Source organism: Mesoplodon bidens (genome assembly GCF_964165515.1).
Source record: "Mesoplodon bidens genome assembly, chromosome: 7".
NCBI lineage: Eukaryota > Metazoa > Chordata > Mammalia > Artiodactyla > Ziphiidae > Mesoplodon > Mesoplodon bidens.
This window is the reverse complement of record NC_138164.1, coordinates 40,759,735-40,776,483: the sequence shown is the minus strand read 5'-3', so window position 1 is coordinate 40,776,483 and position 16,749 is coordinate 40,759,735. Positions and strand designations below refer to the sequence as shown.

Genomic DNA, 16,749 nt, shown 5'->3' with positions numbered 1-16,749 from the left:
CTTAAGAAAACAAAGAGAATTGATTTTAAATAGTACTTGAAGTAGTTACTGTGTAAAATATCTGTTCAGTTGCTCATGTTAAATGGCTGTTTCTAATCCCCACTGGACAACCGACTACTTTTTTGCAAATGGTAATGTGAATTGCTGTTGCATAAACTATAGTGTTGAATCCCCAGTGTTTGCACTTGAGTTTCACAGCTCTGTGGTTTCCTGTCTTCTTCCTGAGACACTTAATCGCAGGTCCATCCTCCTCACACAGGGGGTTAAATTAGAGAACGATTAATATCACCATTTAAAGAAGTGAGACTGGGCCTCCCTGGTGGCGCAGTGGTTGAGAGTCCGCCTGCCGATGCAGGGGATACGGGTTCGTGCCCCGGTCTGGGAGGATCCCATATGCCGCGGAGCGGCTGGGCCCGTGAGCCATGGCCGATGGGCCTGCGCATCCGGAGCCTGTGCTCTGCAACGGGAGAGGCCACAACAGTGAGAGGCCCGCATACCGCAAAAAGAAAAAAAAAAAAAAAAAAAAGTGAGACTGAAATTTCAACCATCCTGAACATAGGAGCTGAAGGGGCCTCTCAGCAGTTCAGAGAGTGATTACCAAGCCAGTAGGCTGAATTCTGTTCTGTTTTCTCCGTAGCAGAGCCCTCCAGGTCCTTGTTTTGAGCTTATTTATTTTTATACACAATTCTGTATGGATACTGTTCATACTACTAAATAGTTGTATTAACTGGGTTTAACTGGTGATGTATTTACATGAAGATCTAACTTCGTTTTGTTGCTATCTTTTTAGGGGCTTTCTATTCATCAAAGCTCGTGATGTATGTAATCAGTTGGTGGTGTGTAGCTATCATATTTATGATATATAGGGCTTGAATTGGGAAAGGTGGATGGTCATTCTTCTTGCTTTTTAAACTGACAGAGCCTTACATGAAGCATTTCCCTCTCTGAAATAAATCCATGTAAAACATGTTTGGTCGCTCTCCCAATGCAACTGTGTATTTGTGTGGATTTAGTGCACACCTGGCAGCCTTGTGGTTATGTCTGTAAACAAGGAAGCCTGTTTTCCAGTCCGCAAATCAGCTGTTACCCAGTGAAACGAACTTGACTGCCATTTCTGACCCCTCACATGGAGCTGTCATACTCAAGAATGTTCACGTTTTCAAGAAACGTTGTTTGCGGGCTATATGTACAAATTCCTGATCTGAAAGCCAATATAAAGCAACATCTCCCAAACCTCTGCTCTCTCACCAAGACCACACACATTCCCTCGCTTATGGCCTCGTGGCAAGCTAATACTGTCAGTATCAGATTCTCCTTCCCAGTGGTCTTGGGAGACTGCATAGTTGCTCTGTGAAAGGCACCACTGCTGAGGTTGAGAGAAGAGCATCTTGGGTGTCAGTCCTGGCCTTGCATTCCCAGAGAGAGGGGTGTGCACCTCGTTCTCCTGTTAGGGTTTTCCTATGCTGCAGGGTTTGCTGCTTGTTGTCAAAATGATGTCCTAGTGACTTGTCTTCTGCGTGGTTTATAATCCCAGCACAGTTCTTTATGATCTGTAGACTTTTATGGGGTTGTGGTCAGGTCAGTTTTTAAATGTTTGGAAATGTCCTATTGAACAACATTGCAGTGGCAGTGAAGCTTGCTGGGAGAATTGTTGCCCTAGTTTTGGCTTAAGGGTGGTGAGATGATGAAATTTTTGATGGGTCAGTTTTAGTTGTGTATGTGTATGTGATTTATCTTTTTAAATTCTAATGTCTATTATTCACAGCTTAGATATGTTGACTTCCTGATTATTCATCAGTCCCTTTACTGATGTATTTTCCTCTGAAAAACTACATTTTCTTCCAGACTGTTTTTGTCTGATGGTGAAGAATAAATTTTTCATTTGCAGTATAAAGTTGATCTGAGAAAAAATGTTTACCTTGGATCTTCACTTGGCTTCTGTGAAAGAAACTTAATAAAATAATATGGGCAATTCCCATTACTAATCCTAACCACGTACAACAGAGGTCTGTACAGTAACATAGCAAAAATAAGTTCCTGTACTTTTACTTAGTCATTGCCTGTTTTACACTAAAGAGCAGTGAGAGACATTTATAAAGAATGATACCTCAGATCACTTTTGTTAAATGTCCTCTAATATTTGGATATTTGGTATCTGGCTTGTGTTGTCTTTTATACAATCTTGTCTTCTTTCTTTGCACTTTAGTGTAACAACTCTGTGGTTTCCTATCTTCTTCTTGTGACACTCAGGTCCATCAGAATTTCCTGTGACTGTGACAGTAGGGAGTCCTTCCTCCTCAGAAATCGAAGAGGTCGACGATTCCTCAGAACGTGTTCAGGAGGAGCCAGAGAAAATCCGTTTGAAACAAGAAGCATTGCAGGTACAAAGTTATCACTTTAAAGCTATAGAGAAGATTATTTTTCAAACGGAAGGCTGATTGCAACGTAGCACAGCTTGTGTGAGGGTTCTGTTTTCTCCTCCCATCTGCGTTGTATCCCCTTGAATGGTTCCTTAAGCTTAGACCAAGGTGAATGGTGGACATTTGAACTCTAAGAAACTAAAATCAAAACATGTCGTTAGTAATATATTTTCCTTTGCTTAGAAGCTTAGTATTTTAGATTTAGGGAGAAGCTTAGTGATCATAAGATAAGGAAATTGAGTTCTGAATGAATACAGTCAGCTGATTCAGTGCTCTTGTTTTACAGATGAGAAAATAGACAGTTCTAGTTGAACTCTCTTTTTATAAGAGGAAAATATGGCCTCATTTTAAATAAGAGTAAAGTTGAAAAAAGTTTTGATGTTGATATTCTCCTTTCCTAAAATCAAAAATATCAAGAAGCTACATTCTATTGCCAAATAAACCTGACCTCTAATGTCATTCCATACTTTTGTTTGTATGGACAGAAAAGAAAAATTGATTTTTATAAGAAATTTTTGCACCTCAAAATTAATATATTTATTTTATTTCAACTTTAATGCAGAGCTGAACATTTCTAGTAAATAAAGGAACACCATTTGGGGGGGACCTTGTCTTTGTGCTACAAAGTCCATGTTTAATTTTTAAAAATTATTTAATATGATTTTCTCTTCGTATGAAACATGACACTTGACAGGTTTCAGAACTAATTATCCCATTATTGTAGGACTACGGGAACTACTCTTTGATTTTCAAAAGAGAAAGTTAGATTTTTATTTTTTAATTAAAATTAATGATAATATAGAGAAATTTTAAGAAAAGAACTTAGAAAATTATGAAATGTTAGAGTAGGAGAAATCTATAGTTCATGTAGAGTTACTCCCTTTCGTTTTATAAATGCGCACCTACAATTTGTAGAACGTAAGTGGTTTATTAGTAAATGGAAGAGTATGACTAGACCCTAGAGCATCTAACCCGCATTCCTTGTTATTTTAGATGTGGTGTATTCATTTCCTTCACGAATAGACCATGAGATTGTATTTGTAAAAGCAGTAATAGACAGTGGGGAAGTCCAAGAAGTTTAAACACTGGGACCACAGAATAGCAGATTCAGAATGCACTGAGAACCCTTTTAGCTCTTCTCTGTTTTGACAAGACACTACAATGATGGTATCAAAGTGTTTAAGTATATATGCACACAACTATCAAGAGATTTCAACATAGTTTTGAAAGAAGACAGGTGGAAGAGTGTGAAACTGAAGCAGTAGAACAGAGGAAAAGCATCACCTAGAATATGCACAGGGACCACGTGCAACTGAGGAGGATTCTGACCCCACCTGAAAAAGTAGCCCCATGCTCAGGTGCGCATGTAGGAGAGAGGGTGGAGTTAGTTAAAAGTGTGACCAATAGGGGAGCTCATTGAAGGGATGTGTTTGGAGGAGTGGACTCCCTGCCCCGCCCTAACCCTCCTGAAATGAGATGATTTCATTTTGAAGACAGTGAAACTGGCGAGAACTGGGGCAGCTACTGTGAGTTTTTACACCCTAGAAAACTGTTTTTGGGGGAGATCCTGTTACAGTTACTGCCCGCTTCTTCCTGCATAAGAAGCCAATCAATCGTTGACTTCAGGGAGCTTTCTGCGCTCATTCTTAAATAGAAAATAACTGTCATTTGCCTGTTAGTTGAGTAAAGCTTACAACATGAGAGAGGGGGAAAGAGTGCAAACATATCCTAGTAGGACCAGGGACAATTTAGGGCACAGAATAATTTAAGAAAAAACCCTAATTAGCATCCTGAGAGAGGTTTAAAAAGAGCTAGCAACTATAAAATAAGACTAGGGTATTAATGAAAAGGAGAATGGTCAGAAGGCAAGAGAGGTCTCCTGGAAATGCAAATATGGTTGCTGAAATAAATTCAGTAGGAATTTAAAAAATTTCTCAGTATATAAAAAAGAAAGACACAATGGAAAATGTGATAGAAATATGTTAGAGAGGCTGCATCTGGGAGATCCCACATGTTACTATTAGAAAGTCCAGACCCAGAAAAAAAATGGAGGGAAGCTGTCAAAGGGCAACAAAATTCCCCACAGCTGAAAGTAGACATCAGGCCTCAGATTGAAAATAGTTATGCAAGATGAGTAAGAATAGACTCATACCTAGGCACCCTTCATTGTGAAACTTTCAAATACTGAAAAAATAAATTAAAATAGAATAAAATACTGAGAGGATACATCCATTCCAGAGAGAAAAATACTGGTCACCTAAAAAAAAGGTAACAATCTGACTTTATCATACTTGTCATGAGCACCATGGATCCTGGAAGGCATTAGAAAGATACCTCCAAAGTTTTTCAGGCACATAATTTTCACCCTAGGGGTTTGTATCCAGCCAAACTATCAGTCATAAGTGGAGGCTGAAGAAGATATTCTGTACCCAAAGAAATTTGAAAAATTGACCTCCTGTGCTACACCTTAAGCTATTTATAGACATAATCCAGCAAAATGAGGCAATAAACCAAGAAGGAAGGTAATAGGGGATTCAGTGCAGATTGCAGCTAGTCTAGAGTGGAGAGGCTTCTATTGATTGTGTGATTGAGAGCTTAGAAACACCTTGAGGCATATCGTACTTACTAGGTGTTAGGCACTGTTGGAAGGGAGGATGGAGAGGAAGAGGAGAAGGAACTTGAACTCCAGAGGAGAAAAGGCTATACGGACATAAAGCTGAAGCACACTGAACTATGGTTGATTTTTAACCTACTATTGGTGAGGAAGGGAAGAATCCACTTCAGCTTGACACTATAGATGTCCCCCTTTTCAGTGACACACAGGGGTAATGACCACCTATATAATTTGTTGTCCAAACCGGAACTTGTCCAAACTCCTTACACTTCAATAGTGTAAGGAGGCATTCTAATGCTGTAACATCAGGACAACAGGTATAAACTGGAACAGCCCAAGGCGGCTTGGGGTATGTGGTCACCCTGCACAAGGGCAGTGACACTGGCACAGTATGGAACGAGGTATAGTCTATACACAGAGACACAGTACATCTGCAGTGGGCAATATTAATTTCATTGTAATAATGGCAATACTGTCTTGGTTTGCAGCTTTTATTGCCAACTTGCATGTAATCACAAATAACTAAAGTAAACTATACTTAGTATGTATTAGTATTAACTTGGTATGTACTGAAATGTATTGTGTACTAGTATGTACTTAGCATATATTAGGCTCTAAGTGTTTTTGCATATATTAACTCATTTAATCCTCTGAATAGCCTTATGAGGTTGGTGCTAATATCATTCCCACTTTTGAGAGCAGGAAGCTAAGTCAGGGAAGGAACTTGCCCAGGCTGTACCTAATTTAAGGTTGGATCGAGGCTTTGAGTTTAGGCTCTCTGCCTGTTCTCTTAAACCTTACTCCGTACTGACTCTCAAGTAACAGAAGACTTAACTGCACATAGAACAGAATATAAATTTCAACTTTGACAACGTAACAGCTGGGTTTGGAAGGTAGACAGGAGGTAGAAAAAAGGGAAGATGGTAAGAATGTCCTCATTTTACAAAGCGTGACGTTGAGAGAGCTTCTAGTTGATCAACAATGTAGGTTTTTAAGTATATGACTACAAGTCAAAGAGATCATGAGCAGTGGAATAACTCATGATGACATAACTTTACTGAACAGTGTGGACATAGGAAAGAGTGTAGAGGAACTAAACCCTTACTTATTAGTAAGTTAGAAAGTGAACTGATAACGCCTCCAATTTAGTGAGAAAATAGTCATGTAAGAGTATTACTTGGACATGGAGAAGAATTCAAAATAACAATAGTTGGACCTCCCTGATGGCGCAGTGGTTAAGAAACTGCCTGCCAAGGCAGGGGACACGGGTTCGAGCCCTGGTCCGGGAAGATCCCACATGCCACGGAGCAGCGAAGCCCGTGCACCAGAACTACGGAGCCTGTGCTCTAGAGCCCGTGAGCCACAACTACTGAGCCCACGTGCCACAACTACTGAAGCCTGCGCGCCTAGATCCTGTGCTTTATAACAAGAGAAGCCACCGCAATGAAGAGTAGCCCCCGCTCGCCGCAACTAGAGAAAACCTGCACGCAGCAACGAAGACCCAATACAGCCAAAAGTAAATAATAATAATAAAATAATAAAAAATAACAATATTTGATGTAAACCTCATAAAAAAGGAAATCCATACAGCCAGTAAACACAGAAAAGTGTACGACTTCATGAAGTAATAAGTGAAAAGTGAGTCAAAACCAAGGAAACTACATGTCAATCAGATTGACAAATACATAAATAAAAAGTCTGGTAGTATCAGGTATTGTAGACCTGAAGTACTATGGGAATCTTCTACCCTGTTTATACTGGAGTATAAATCGACACAACTACTTTGGAAAGCATTTAGCCCTCTCCGTCAACTGAAGGTATATAAAGGAGGCACTCTAATGCTGTAACATTAGACAACAGGACAACAGGTATAAACTGGAACACCCCAAGGCGCCTTGGGGTATGTGGTCACCCTGCACAAGGGCAGTGACACTGGCACAGTATGGAACGAGGTGTAGTCAGCAGCCCTCACCCCTGCCCTATGTAAATGCACCAGAATAATGTGTACAGCAGGATTCCTGTCCATGATTTGCATTAGCACAAACTGAAAACAAACCAAATGTCCATTAAGAGTCAAAAATTAAATAAATGATGTGTATTTGTACAGTGGGAAAACTATCCAGCAATAAAATTGAATGAACTAGAGCTACAGGCAGCAATGTGGATGAATTTTTTAAACCAATGTTGAGAGAAAGAAATAAGATAGAAAAGACTTCATATACTATGATCCTGTACATAAAGTTAGATGTTGACACAACTAAACTCTTTTGTTAGGGATGCATGCAGGTTAAAGGAAATGACTGTCAAGAAGTGAGGTTGGTGTTTAACCGGGAAGAGGGAAGGAGCTTGTGATGAGAAAAGGATATGGGGGGTTTTTGCGATGCTGACAAGTATCAATACTTTCAGCTTCGAGTAGTGCTTATGTAAGTATTCTCTTTTTCTTTGTCACATTGACAGTTTTGTTCTGTGCACTTCTCAGTACACATATTGTATTTTACAATTAAAAACTGCATAAAGAATCGGTCGCTTCTTGAGTGCTGGATGTGGGAGTGGGATGAGACCGTTTCATTTGAAGCCCTTCACTACTGTTTGCATTCGCATGTTCATTCATTCAGCATTAATTGCACATATTCTATGTACCAAGCACTCTTCTAATTTTATATGTGTTTTAACTCATGTAATTCTCACAAGAGCTCTGTAATATGGGAGCTTGTCTCCATTTTATAGATGAGGAAGTTGAGGCCTAGAGTTATACAACTTGTCCAAGGTTATGTAGCTAATGGGTAGTGCCAGGCCCATTTGCCTCAGAGAATCTGAATATGTACAATATAATCTAAAAGAGAAATTTAATTACTAATTATAAGCAAAAAAATTGCACATTAAAGAAGATGACAAGTTTTCATCTATCCAGTTAGAGAAAAACACACAGTCTGTCTTTCACACACGTACATCTTATATGTACGTGTGTGGCAGGGATTTTCCTTATTAAACAATTATTTATTGACCGTCTACGTTGTGCTAGGCACAGGTGCTGGGGATAAACACTTAATAAAATACACCCCCTATCTTCAAATAACTTGCACTCTAAGTGAGGAAGTAAGCCAACAGTTATAGTAGAGGTTATATACCAAGTGATACATCGCTGATGGCAGTGTAAAATCTCAGAAATCGTTTGGAAAGAAGTCTGGAGATAGGTACCTCAGAGCCTTAAAAATGTTCATTTGCTTTGATCTCAAACTCATTTTTATGGATTTATTGTAAGAATGTTATTCTCAATATGGAAAAAAGCCTTCATGCATAAAAACGGTTATTTTGTCTGATAATACTGAAAAGTTGGAAAGAATTTAAATCTGTAAAATGGTTAACCAGTAAACCCACTCAGTGGAATATTTTGTAGCCCGCACAAAAAAATCAAGGTTATGAATCCCCTGATTATATGAGAAATGATTGATTACAATGTTAAATGGAGAAAAGTTGAACATAAAATTTGATATCCAATATGATGGGAGCTTTGCCCCAGAAAAATCACCCTAGCTGGTGTACAGAAGGGTGGAATGGAGAGCAGATGGAAGGAAGGAAAATTATTCCAAAGCCTTATCATTAGTCTTACTTAAGTAATAGAATATCAAGCAATTTTACTTTCTAACTTTTTTGGTTCCATATTTCCATGTAAGGGACATGAATTCTGAATATTTTGTAGGAGGAGGGTACACTTTTTCACAAAAATTGAACACTGTGTTCTAATTCCCTCCATTAGAGGGAGAAACTGTTGCATGTAATTGCACTTTGATGTGCTATTTAGAACCAGTCAGGAATTTTAGTCTACTTTCCTCTGACCGTGCTGAGGGTTTTTTGTTTTTTTGTTTATTTGTTTAGAATTTCTTTGAAATCAGTTTTAGAAGATTGACTAAACCATTATATTAAAAGTAGAGGAATTTTGCAATTTTTTCCCCTTTTTCCCCATTGAAAACTTGACTGGCTTTAGTAATGAAACATTAAAGAATTTGAAGTTCTTAGACTGTCAATTTTTTAAACATGTTCTGAATAAAAAATATATGTTCATTGAGCAAATGTTTGAAAACAATGAATAACTTCTTGAAGGAAATAAAAGCCACCTCTGCATGTACACACACCTAATCTGTTCTTTTGTCTTAAAAAAGTATCAGAAATATTTTGCCATGTCACTAACTACTCTTCTACATCAGAGAATTTGATTAAGCTTATGCATCATCTCCCAGGAAAAACGCACAGATATATTTTGAATGTAGCACTCCTGAAGCCCATTCATGAACTCTGGTTGAGACCTCTTGTCATTCTTAGAGGCTTCATAGAGCATTCCTTCAGACGATGAGCTGTTTTTATTTAAACCAGTCCCAATTCGGAGGCTCTTAGCTTTCTTCTAGGGTTTGGTTATCAACAATCTTATGACATCATGTTGGTAGATAAATCTTTGCCCACATCTTTGATTTCCTTAGGGTAAACTCCTGATGTAGGATTGTTGTTAGGTACCAAAAGCTACTCTCCAGAAAGTGATACCAGCTCCTCTCCCAATGATGGCAGGTAATAGAGTTCCTCATTCTTTAAGTGATTGTTCAAAGCAGTTAACATGTATAAATATACCTTACTGTTTTCATAAGTATAGGTATTATGATTGTTTATCACTGCATAAGAAACCAGCCCAAAACAGTGGCCTAAAACAATGACAATCATTTATTTTGTTCACGAACCTGGAGGTTGAGTAGAATATTAATTCTTTTACTACACTCTTACTGACTGAAAACAATACCTATTTGACTAGCTCAGAGTTCTGTAGGTCAGAAGTCCAGGCACAGCGTGACTGGGCTTCCTGCTCAGATACACACGGGAACATGTGGGTTCCCTCCTGAGAGTGTTAAAGCACGTGAAATTTAAGTGTAAGATATTGAGCCCCAAACGTTGGATGTTCACCATAGTTTGTGTGGGCCACAGAGCTGAAATCAAGATGTCAGTCTGGCTGTGTTAGCGTCCAGAGGCTCTGGGAAAGAATGCCTACAGGCTTCTTCCGGCTTGTTGGCATAATTCAGATTCTGCAGTTGCAGGACAGAGGTCCCCATTTCCTTGCTGGCTGTCAGTCGGGGGAGAGTTTCAGCTCCTAGAGGCCTCTCGCTTGCCTTCTCTGCCGCAGCATTGGACTTCTTCAGAGCCAGCAATGGAGAGTCTCCCTCTTGTCCATTTTGCACTTCAATTCAGGAAGAGTTCAGGTCCTTTTCGTGGGGTGCCTGAGTAGGCCACATCCACCTAAAGTAATCTCCCTATCTTAAAAGATCAACTTAATTTGAACCTTAATTCCATGTGCAAAATCCCTTCACTACAGCACCTACATTTAGAGTTTGATTGGATAAGTGGAAGGTTTGTGTACTTCAGTAAGTGGTCATCTTGGAGGCTCTTCAGAATTCTGCCTATTGCAAGCAGTGTCCCCACTTCAAGGACCGAAGTGTCTTAGTTCCTAAAACTCCTAAGATAGTTTATCAGTGTTCATTTTATTTCAGTGACCTTGGTGAAGGGAAGACTACCACCGCCGTGAGCAGGAATGGCAGCCAGCTTCCTGAGTCCACAGTGTGGCTCTGCTACTTAGTGGTGTGACCTTGGCTGTGCTGCTCTACTTACTCTACTTCTCTGCCTCTGTTTCCCTCATCTGTAAAATAACATGGAGTTAGTGATCGTTCTTTCCTCGTAGGGTTTTTTGTTTTATAAATTTATTTTTGGCCGCGTTGGGTCTTCGTTGCTGCTCGCCAGCTTTCTCCAGTTGCGTCGAGCGGGGGGCTACTCTTCGTTGCGGTGCGGTGGCTTCTCTTATTGCGGAGCACAGGCTCTAGGCGCGCAGGCTTCAGGAGTTGTGGCACGTGGGTTCTAGAGCGTAGGCTCGGTAGTCGTGACGCACAGGCTTAGTTGCTCTGCGGCATGTGGGTTCTTCCTGGACTAGGGCTCGAACCCGTGTCCCCTGCACTGGCAGGCGGATTCTTAACCACTGTGCCAGTAGGGAAGCCCCCTCTTAGGGTTTTGATGATTCGATTATTTAATACCCAGGGAACTCCAGGAACAGTGCTTGACTGTAAATTGCTTTAAAAGTGATTACTTTTTTAAAACATGCTTTTGAATCTGCAATTATGCAATTCAGGTATGCTAAGCAGGTTCGTTAATAGGACTTCCTGCTATAAAGAGACCCACAAATAAAAATAGAATTTTTCTTTCTTGGTCGTAACTTCTTATTTCTGACTTACTATGTTATATGCATATGCCTTTTATGGTGGGCTGCCACAAATTTATGTTGGAAAGAGTGGAATTTAAATAAATCTTTGCAAATTGGATAGATTTTGATCATTCATTTCACTGGCATGGTATAATATGACCAGTAGCAGACTAAAATCTGAGTTCACTTCTGGCTCTGCCCATAAATCCTGATGAGACCAATAGCTGGAAAGGCTTTTGGATATTATACTATGAATTAGTTATAATATTGACTCTGTTTGTTTAGGAAACCCTGGAGGAGTGCCTAAAGCAGTTAGAGGAGGAAAGAGTAATAAGACTGAAGGCTGATAGACGAGTCAGTGAGGTAAACACGTTTCATCTGCTTTTGAGAGTGTTTTGGTTTTATTTTGATTTGATTTTAAGCCATATACACATATTTTGTAAGCTTTAAAACTGTAATATGTTGCAAATCGGTGGTATCATATGGACTTTTGCATTTACTGGTATTTAGTGATCATATGATCTATATTCCAGAAAGCATGTTTTTAAAGATGTGAAAATCTGGTTTTGTGTATGTGTGTGTGTGTGTGTGCTTTTATATGACATTAGCTTATTTCCTGTTCATGATTCTTTGATTCAAGAAGGCACTTTCTGTGCATGTATTGTATATACAGTAACATAAAAGACATGATGAGACTCTCCTGGCAATGAATTAGGAAAGTGAATCATTTAAATAAATTTAAGATATTGGAAAACTTCTAAGAATGCAATGAAAGATAAAAATATATACTATGAGAATTACATTAGGTAATGTGCATGAAAGCAGGGCATAATCTAAAAAGTTCTATCTAAATATAATTTATCACAGGGTGAGTGTAGGGAGGAATTTTTAAAAGTGCATCCAGTGGATTGGCAGACACTCATTCAATAAATGTTGAGTACCTGCTCATGTAAGGCAAAAGGGGCATCATGAACATTAACGGCCTTTCTGAGAAATACGAGAGTTGAGCTTACAGGGGGTTTTAAGTGCGTAGCTGCTGAGCGGAAGGGGAAGAGTGCACGGGGGTGAATATGTTCAAGAAGCCAAAGAAAATATTGGTGATCGTACATTTAATAAATTGGGTTGGGTATGATTTAGGACTTTTAAACGTAAGCATTAGATATTTTACTCACTAAAGTTAATTCTTAACATTCATCAGAGTTGTAATATGTTTTATTCAAATCAGATTCTATAATTCACTTTCTAATTTAAGGGAAACTTAAAGCAGGTCATTTTCTAATGTGGAATGAGGCTCCATTATGAATTGAACCAGTTAGAAATGTGATCTTTTGTGAAAGATCATTAATAAAACGGTAACTTGGGTTTATTTATATACCACCTAAGTGTTATATAGGAAACTTTGTTGGGTGCCTGTGGGCTTTGGTTATTATGTGATATGGTCTCTGTCTTTACTGGCGGAGGGTTACATTAATTATAAAATAATTACATTTTGAGTGTTTTAGTTTTGTTCCTTGAAACTAGGCAAGACTACTTTTTCTTTGTTTGTTGTTTTTTGGGGTTTTTTTTGCGGTATGTGAGCCTCTTACTGTTGTGGCCTCTCCCGTTGCGGAGCACAGACTCCGGACGCACAGGCTCAGCGGCCATGGCTCACAGGCCCAGCCGCTACGCAGCATGTGGGATCTTCCCAGAGTGGGGCACGAACCCGTGTCCCCTGCATTGGCAGGCGGACTCGCAACCACTGCGCCACCAGGGAAGCCCAAGGCAAGACTACTTTTGACGACAATGAGAAAAAATCATGTCAGACGTTTTCAGTCTTCTTGTATAGCTGGAACATGAAAATGCCCAGTTAAGAAACACAACTTTCTCTTTGTCTGAAGCCCTTCATGCCCACTCATTGACAAGCATGATCCTGGATGATGAAGGTGTTTGGGGCAGCACTGAGAATTCTTTTCAGAAGTTCCATGCTTTCCTGGTTCTCCTTAAAGATGCTGGGTTAGTTCATTTCTCTTCATGGCATTCTTCTCTTTGCGACTCTAATGGTAGTTTGCTGAGGAACTGGAGCAATTTTCATCACTTACGTGGCTATATTTAGCCAAATTTAGTGTAATTATAGGTAATATAGTTGACATTTTAAAATGAGGAATTAAATTTTTTAAGAAATGCAAATAGGGAAGCCTGCTTTGGTAGAGTGGGGAGCCCATTATAAAAGAGTAACCTGTAGACAGAGTAATTAGTAGGTATAGTTGTTTTGTAAAGACTAAATTAAAGGCAGTTTTCATTGAAAATAGTCGGGAATGCATAAGAATTTTCCTATCTTTCACTTCTTTTGCTTGTTTGATAAGTTTGAATTAAAGTTATCTTTGCCTTAGACATAAAAATGATTATTAATCTGCAGGGGAGATATAGGTCAGTGGTTCTCAACCGGGAGCAATTTTGCTGAAAGAGGGAAGTGGAGATTGATAGTTGATGGAGTGGTGTTTTGTCAGTGAATGAATTGGTGTTGGTGTTGGGAAGGAAGGAACAAACACATTCTTGGAAACTGGAGGAAAGGTGGTAAAGAAGTGTAGGAATGGAGGTGTGACAGGCAGTGGACAGGGTGCATGGAACATATTGAAGCTTCTAGTGAGACAGTGGGATGTCTCCTAGAGGATGAATCTGGAAATGGCTGAGGATTTGGGGGAGAGAGAGGCTTGTAGTCTGGAGTAGGATGTTAGCTTTTAAGATTTTAGAAGTAGGGCTTCCCTGGTGGCGGGGTGGTTGAGAGTCCGCCTGCCGATGCAGGGGCTATGGTTTGTGCCCAGGTCTGGGAGGATCCCGCATGGCGCGGAGCGGCTGGGCCCGTGACCATGGCCGCTGAGCCTGCGCGTCCGGAGCCTGTGCTCCGCAATGGGAGAGGCCACAGGAGTGAGAGGCCCGTGTACCGCAAAAAAAAAAAAAAAAAAAAAAAAAAAAAGATTTTAGAAGTATTTCATGATTGTAAGTCTGGGGAAATCTAAACTGCTCTTCTGTGATTATAATAACCTTTGTCTTTTCTCCTTTCCTCCTCTCGTCTAGGCTTGGGCAGTTGGCCACAATGGCTGGTATAGATCAGTCAGATTTTCATTTACTAGGTCGTCCCCAGATGAATTCTCCTGTTAGTAGTCCACCTAAAGAAGAAAAGAAGGCACTTGAAGAAGGAAAATCAGAATCAAAACAGGGTGCCCCATAACAAATGCAAAATAGCCAAGTAAATGGACAGAACAGCACTTAATGATTCTAAGAGTGATTAGCAAAAAGGAAATGACCAAGTCAGCGAGAAAACAATAACGATCAGTCTCTAATAGTTCACATGCCCGGGAGCTAGAAGACTCTGGAATCCTTTCGAAATCTGAGATTAGTAAATGTGGGCCCATTTCATGATACTGTACTTTTGTAAATAAGGAGACTGGAAGTTCTTGAGAAAATTTATGAGTTAAAGCAAACTATCCTTAATGAAGAAAGAAGACATTAGAGAAAATATTCCAGATTTTAAATTGTATAAATGTCTATTCTGTTCATATTTTATCTAGGTTTCTATTTGTATGCAGTCAGCTTACAATGAAGGAACACTAATGAAGGTACACATACTGATATAATTTTTAAAATAAGTAATCCAGACATAGCTAATAGGTAACATATTAGAGTGAATCACCTGGTTATGGGAATGGGAGGGGAAAACCTGTCAGCTTTTCCTCCAGCCTTACTTGGAGCCCCCATCAGCCCATCTCAGAGTGGTCTTGGGAACTGACAGCTTGAGAACACAGTCTGGTCACAAACTACATACGGTTTACATGTGCCTGGAGGATAGAAAAGACATTAATTATCCTACAGAATAGGGTTTTATTTTTAGTGAGGGAAAGGAAATGGGTAATAACTACCCCAATCACCAAAGTCTGAAAACGTAGCGGACATAGCCTTGGATATAGCTAGGTTAAGCTGAGAATCACTTGGCAAGATATAATTACCAAAAAAACTGGCTCTGAAATCTTCTGATTCATCAATTGACTGTGTTAATAATAAGATTACAGAGTAACATTGAAGTTTTGAACTCTACTTTTTGATGGTTGGCTTTGTTCATCACTGAATTTTTGTCTTGTCTTTTGTCTTCCCCTCCACTTTCCGAAAATTACAGGTGATGCTAGGATTCCTTTGCCTCTCGACTCCTTCCGTGTCCCAGCGTCTACTCAGGAGGCCTTAGAAACTTCCAAAGACAACCTGGGGGTCCCAGTCACAGAGCAGCGGCAGGAGTCTTTTGAAAATTTCATTGCTAGAACATGTTCTCCTTCAGCAGACGTCATTTCTGGAACTGGAAGTCAAAAAAAAGAAGAAGAATTATCTAGAAATAGCAGGTCTTCTTCAGAGAAAATGAGCAAAGCAGGTGAATAGACCAAAAACTACTCTGCTAAGAAACAACCTGGGAAGGACCTGCATTCCTGCTCTGACTCACCTGTAAAGCAGAAAAGCAAAGGAATTGGGCAAAATAATTCTTTGGTTAATAAACCAATTAAAAGTGAGTCTTCGAGAAAACACATTTCTGTTAAGAAAGAGAGTAGAATAGTGACTGTGTCATCAAAGACAACTAAAAGTAAACTCAGTCTACTAGAACAGTCTGAAAGTGATACTCTTGGATCTGATTGTGAATTTCAAGAAAGCATCCATACTCTATCACACCTAACGTAGGTCTAAATCTTTTAAAATTATGTTTTTGCCTTCAAATTTTCATAAATTACTTATGTTATTATTATAGCATATGGTGTTTTCAGTTACTTGACTGGAAGCCATTAGAGAAAGATTTTTTTATCTATACTTTTTATTATAATGAAAGTTGCGGTGTACTTTTCCTTGTAACACTTTGCACCATTCATTCAGCTAGTGTTTACTGAGGGCTTCATATGTACAGTACTTTTCTGGGTGCTGTTGCTTTCAGCAGTGAACAAAATAAAGCCTTTACTCTCCTGGAACTAGCACTCTGTGGTGGGAGAACACATAAACAACAAAGCAGGCTAAGGGTTAAAAAGAGATGGGAATAATAAATGGAATAGTTTTACCATTTGGTTAAACATCAAACTATTATATAAATCACACGGCCAGAAGCCATTGACATATTTTAATTCATAATAACCAGAGAGCCTCAAACATTTACCAAGGCACTTAACCGTGTTAATGGATTACAGCAACGCTCTGAGGTAGGGAACTCTTACCATCCCCATTTTATAGATGAACAGTTTGAGGAGACATTATGTGAGTTGCCCAGAATTACACAGCTATAAGTAAGTGGGAAGTTGCAATGTGACCCGAACCCATGCTCTTTTTTTTTTTTTTTTAATGTATGGACTTTATTATCTTTCATTTGTTTCTGATTTATGTGAATTTTTTCTTTAAAGATTTTTTATGCTGTCAACCATTTTTAAAGTGTTTATTGCATTTGTTACAGTATTGCTTCTGTTTTATATTTTGGTTTTTTGGCC

The 16,749-nt window shown here is 39.2% G+C and overlaps 1 pseudogene across 1 annotated transcript in view; it reads left to right on the top strand.

The window, feature by feature from the left end:
* The window catches only part of LOC308620080 (centrosomal protein of 78 kDa-like), a 319,042-nt pseudogene extending 303,058 nt beyond the window's left edge, over positions 1-15,984 (top strand). The window contains exons 12-18 of the transcript in view: positions 791-840; positions 2,251-2,381; positions 11,549-11,626; positions 13,089-13,255; positions 14,318-14,489; positions 14,812-14,859; positions 15,398-15,984. The product of the transcript in view is annotated as a centrosomal protein of 78 kDa-like (transcript). The remainder of the gene's footprint in view (positions 1-790; positions 841-2,250; positions 2,382-11,548; positions 11,627-13,088; positions 13,256-14,317; positions 14,490-14,811; positions 14,860-15,397) is intronic.
* Positions 15,985-16,749: the final 765 nt, after the last annotated feature.